Source organism: Procambarus clarkii, unplaced genomic scaffold, assembly GCF_040958095.1.
Source record: "Procambarus clarkii isolate CNS0578487 unplaced genomic scaffold, FALCON_Pclarkii_2.0 HiC_scaffold_124, whole genome shotgun sequence".
In the NCBI taxonomy this organism is placed as follows: domain Eukaryota; kingdom Metazoa; phylum Arthropoda; class Malacostraca; order Decapoda; family Cambaridae; genus Procambarus; species Procambarus clarkii.
In genome coordinates, this window is record NW_027189157.1 from 1,779,593 (window position 1) to 1,785,225 (window position 5,633).

The window sequence follows — 5,633 nt, forward strand, 5'->3', positions numbered from 1 at the left end:
CTCACCCTCCTGTGGAAGTGGGGCCATTTGTCTAAAGGGTTTTCGTTGTCTTCAGAGTGGCGATGTTCGCCCCACGGCGGGTCCTCATACACTGTGGATTCGTTAAGGAGGGGAGCGAAGTACATACGACAGACCCACACCTGTCAGCCATCAATCACTCCCACCCCTCATCCCCACCTGCTCCCATACCGGACAACCATTACCAATGCGTTTCGCTACGGTTCGCGACTCTCTATCTCTCTGTCTCTCTCTCTCTCTCTGTCTCTGTCTCTGTCTCTGTCTCTGTCTCTCTCTCTCTGTCTCTCTCTCTCTCTGTCTCTGTCTCTGTCTCTCTCTCTCTCTCTCTCTCTCTCTCTCTCTCTCTCTCTCTCTCTCTCTCTCTCTCTCTCTCTCTCTCTCTCTCACCCTCTCTAAAGTCCACCACACAGCACTTCACTTAGTAAACTCAGTCAAAGTCAGTAGGTTAGCGTTTACTAAAAGAGAGAAACATTACACATCGTCACGGAGACGCGATCTCTACCTACAAATTGTTCTTGTTAACTGTGATCACAACATCTGCTGGCCCAAATAAATATCATTGAAATGTATGCATGTTTACTCAATCTCCATCACCTCTTCGTCCTACATCCATAGCAAGACTCCTGAATGAATGAACCGGCAGCCCCCCTCGCTGCAGTCTCACCTTCGTGATGGTTTGAGGTGTATTGAGATGGAGGATGTAATGGCTCGGCCTTACCCTCTCCCCGTCCACCCCAACTTACCCTTACCCCTACCACCCCCCTCCATGGCCAAACCATCACTGCCCTTTTCCCAGACCGGATGTTCTGTTCTAAGCTTTAGTATCACCATTCTTTGCTCAAATAGTATTTTTTTAAGAATATCCAGTCATAAGCTGGTCTTCAATCTTATTATTATAACAAATCATAATTTGCTGTTCTCTCTCTCTGTCTCTCTGTCTCTCAGTCTCTCTCTCTCTGTCTCTCTGTCTCTCTGTCTCTCTCTTTGTCTCTGTCTCTCTCTATCTCTCTGTCTCTCTGTCTCTCTGTCTTTCAGTCTCTCTCTCTCTCTCTCTCTCTCTCTCTCTCCAGATCATTTAGTAGTTGGGGAAAGTAACATCATTTCCTTTCTCCTGCTGCCGCTGTTCACGTATCTTTCTCCATCAAGGCTGTCTCTCTTAAGACCTACGTCATCCAATGTAAACACCAATCGATGAGAATAAGACCGGTGAGTCGATAGTGAAATAGGTCTGGGTTAAGTCTGTTTTTCAGTTCTTGTAACACAGTCAATGTAGCGTAATGGGAAACCAGTCTTTCTACTGCCTACATAAATAGCGTTTGAAAATGTATGCAAGTCTAGACAAACTCCTATAGCCCTTACATTCTAACACAAATAAAATATTAGCACACGATTGCATCGCATTATGTCATGATTAAGTAACGTAGAGATCAACTTTCTGGATGTTGTCCGAATATCATTATTGAAATGTGAACTCATTTAGCCAAACACAATATCTCCATTACATCTCATAGCATATGAATATTACGGTATACCAGTTTTAACCCTCTATAACACAATGTAACGTAACGTAACGTAACGCAAATCAACTTTCTACAGACCAAATATCGTTTTTAAATGAAAGTATGACTTAGGGGGCATATCAAACGCAAAAATTCGGAAAAATCGAATATTTTTGAAAAATTTATAAAAATACTACAACGTTCTGGCAACACTTTGGCGCAAACACGATAATGTTATGATATAAATTAAAGTATTTATGGTACATTTCCATGCGTAATTGTGCAGAATCCGGTGCCCCGCGGCTGTGGCGCGCCAAGAGTATTGCGTCGTACGTTCTAAACGTCAATTTTTTCGTAATAACGTCGGAAATAACTATGTATATATGACAACAAATATACACTAATTGGCAACCGTCTCCTAGTGAAGGTGAGTGAGGTACCCAGCTACAGTCACATGGTGTGCCCTGTTGAGAGTGGAGGTGTTGACGCGCGCTCCATTTTGGCTCCTGAAATCTCGCCTGTTAGCGTCTAGTGCACAATGACCTATAAACGGAGGACTCGGAAGACAAAGGAAGCCAATTTGGCACGCGGTCGCCGTCTTTGGCAGGAAAAAGAGCCGCTGTAGCACAAGGGAGAGTTATATCAAGTGAGGATGTAGGCGGCCTCCCCGCCTCAGCTGTGAGAGGCCTGACGCCGCCGCCACACGCCTCGACCCTCCTCACACACACTCCTCAGCCCCTCGATGTGTATGGACTGGCCACGACAGTGCCATCTACATCTACTGGTGTGGCAGTGCCATCTACATCTACTGATGTGGCAGTGCCATCTACATCTACTGGTGTGGCAGTGCCATCTACTGATGTTGCAGTGCCATCTACTGCTGTGGCTGGTGTTGCAGTGCCACCTTGAGGACCCACAATTCGGACCAATTTCAATAGGTTAGTATCTTTTAGTGTTATAATTTGGTATTTTGTAATAATTGTAATATGTATGTGCAGGATATATATATGTATCATTTTTTATTTTTTTATTTTTTTTTTATTTTTTTTTTCGTTTGTTATCAGGGGATGTGCATGGAACTTGCACACCTTGCTCAATGGATGCCTATCTGCAAGGCTGCCAATTATGAACAAAATCTGTCGAAGTCAAGCTCAGCAACAGGTGGCCGAACTTTGATCTTATTTTACTCAGGTAAGTAATTTACAACTTCAAAGTATTTCATAGCTTTCATTTATTAATCAATTTACATGCAAATTACACCTTATATGTAGAGTTTGTGCTTCTACAAAATCTAGTAGACATTTTAGTCCAAAGTCCATTTGTTGATTTTATAAAAATTTATAAACATCATATATTGCATATTTTTCGAAGGGTAACTTTGAAAAATTATATTATTGCACTAAACACTTTATTGATAAAACTGATCACTACAATCCTTTATTATCTGCTAATTTTAATATCTGAGTGTTATAGAAATGATTTTAGTTAACAAATGCGGTCCCTAAAATTATTTGAAAATGTTGAAAATTCGTTGCATAATACGTTGTGTATTTTTTTCTCCTTTTCTGTTTAGGGTGTGATGGTGAAACTTGGACCAGTTGCAGCCCTTTCTATAACCATTTCATAAATAAATTTATAAGCAAATTGAACAATTTTTAATTTCACCTTGATATGCCCCCTTAGTCCATCTTCATTACATCTCTCACCATATAAAATATTGACCTATACCAGTTTAACCCTCTGTAACACAATGTAACGTAACGTAACGTAACGCAATCAACTTTTGCAGCTCAAAATGACATTTTTAAATAAAAGTATGACTTAGTCCATCTTCGTTACATCTCTCACCATATAGACATATGGTGTTAGCATAATATGTGAAAAAAATAGTTGATTTCAATTCTTAGCTTGTTCTTCACATGTTCAGTGTTCATTCTTGTATTCCCTATGTTCCTTATCATGTCTTCATATTCTCTATAAGATCATATTCCCTGCATGTTCACTCTATTCATCAACTTTTTCTTACATGTTTTCTGTGTTCATTCCATGTTCTACAAATGTTCACAGCATGCTCAGTTCAATTCTTTTCACCTGTTTTTTTCATTTTTTTCTGTTTTCTACCATTTTCCCCGTATGTTCACTATGTTCTTTGTCAGGTTTTCATGTACATCATATGTTCTCTGTATAACTTTTATACTCAATATTCATGTTCTCAATGTTCTTAGCTTGTTCTTCACATGTTCAGTGTTCATTCTTGTATTCCCTATGTTCCTTATCATGTTTTCATATTCTCTATAAGTTCATATTCCCTGCATGCTCACTCTATTCATCAACTTTTTCTTACATGTTTTCTGCGTTCACCGTATGTTCACTGTGTTCATTCCCCTACTTAACCTCAATTTTTTTTATGTTCTTTGTTTCTTTAAACCAATTTGTTTCTTCCATTCACTAACTCGTTCTTTGTCAAATAATATTATACGGCAATACAGTCCCCTCAACAATTTTAGTCACGCAGTTTTTATTTACAAAACTATGTCAAAGTAATTCTCGTCGTCGTCAGCTTAATAGTTCTACCAACCCGTTCTTAAACAAATCTACACTTTATTCAGTTCCAAATTTACAAAGACAAACCTTTTCTTGTAACTTCTTAACTAAAAATCTTTCGCCAATCAACTAAAAATATAGTCACTTTCCTCATTTCTCAACTAAAGTTATTATCCAATCAACCAAAAATAGTCAAAGGAATCTTTCGAACCCTGTTCATAACTAAACTTATTCCCTAGTCATCAGAAAAATATCCGTGTTCTTCATGTTTCATTTGTCATTTCATAACTAAAATTATCCATCAATCAACAGAAAAAGTCATATTCATCATCATTGTTCCTAACTAAAATTATGTTTTGTCAAGTAAGAAAAATAACCAAAGTTATCTTTCATCGCTGTTCTTAACGGACATTATACTTTGGGGAGCACAAAATAGTCTCCCTCGTCATGTTTGTCTTTTTCCTTAACTACAAGTATTCATCAGTCAAATAAAAAATAGTTACTTCATCATGTTTCCCTGTCATTTCCTAACTGAAATATCACTTCTCTCATCTGAAATAGTCATGTATAACCTCTTTCCAACACTGTTCTTAACTAAAGTAGCCTTTCATTTTGCTAAAATAGTCATATGCATCATTGTTCCTAACTGAAATTATATGTCGTTAAGTAAGAAATATAGTCAAAGACACTCTTCAAGACATCAAGGACTTACTCAAAGACATCAAAGTTACTCTTCATTACATCAAAGACTCGTTCAAATACTACTATTGTTCTCAGAAGTCATTCTCAAAGTCATCACCGATTTTCTCAGAGTCACCAAAGTTATTCTCTGAGTTAACAAAATACTACTCATGTTCTCAAAAGACATTCTCAAAGTCAACAAAGTTATTCGCTGAGTCATCAAAGGTAATCTCTAACTCACTTTGGTCATTAAAGTTAATTTCTATGTTATAAAAGTTTGTCTCAGAGACATCTAAGTTAATCTTAGAGTTATCAAATGTAATCTCTAACTCACTTTTGTTCATCAAAGTTGATCTCAGAGTTAACAAAGGTAATCTCTAACTCACTCTCGTTCATCAAAGTTGTTTCAAAGACATCAAAGTTAATCTCAGAGTTATCCAAAGATATTCTCATGTCCACAAAGTTATTCCAAGAGACGTCAAAGTCAATCTCAGACATCTTCGTTCATAAAAGTTATTCTCAGAGACGACTAAAGTTATTCTCTAAGAGCTATCAAAAATTATTCTCAGTCAAGATATGTTATTCTCTAAGTAACCTTCCGTTCATCAAAGACATTCTCTAAGCTCTCAAAGTTATTCTCTAAGACAACAAAGTCATTCTCAGAGTCATCAAAAGTTATTCTCAGACTCACCTTCGTTATTCAAAGAAGCCTTCTGAGACATCCTCGTTCAACAAAACTGACCTCAGAGCCATCAAAAAGTTAAATACAGTCATCAAAGTTATTCTCTAAGTAACTTTTCGTTCATCAGAGAAGCTTTCTAAGACATCTTTGTTCATCAAAGTTGTTCTCTAAGACATCAATGTTGTTCTCTAAGACATCAATGTTGTTCT

The 5,633-nt window shown here is 37.6% G+C and overlaps 1 long non-coding RNA gene across 1 annotated transcript; it reads left to right on the forward strand.

Annotated features, from left to right (window-relative positions):
* The first annotated feature begins 2,377 nt into the window (after nt 1-2,377).
* LOC138360864 (uncharacterized) lies at nt 2,378-3,169 on the forward strand. The gene is made up of 3 exons (XR_011226695.1): nt 2,378-2,455; nt 2,582-2,708; nt 3,091-3,169. It is a non-coding gene; the product is annotated as an uncharacterized lncRNA (long non-coding RNA).
* The last annotated feature ends 2,464 nt before the right edge of the window (nt 3,170-5,633 follow it).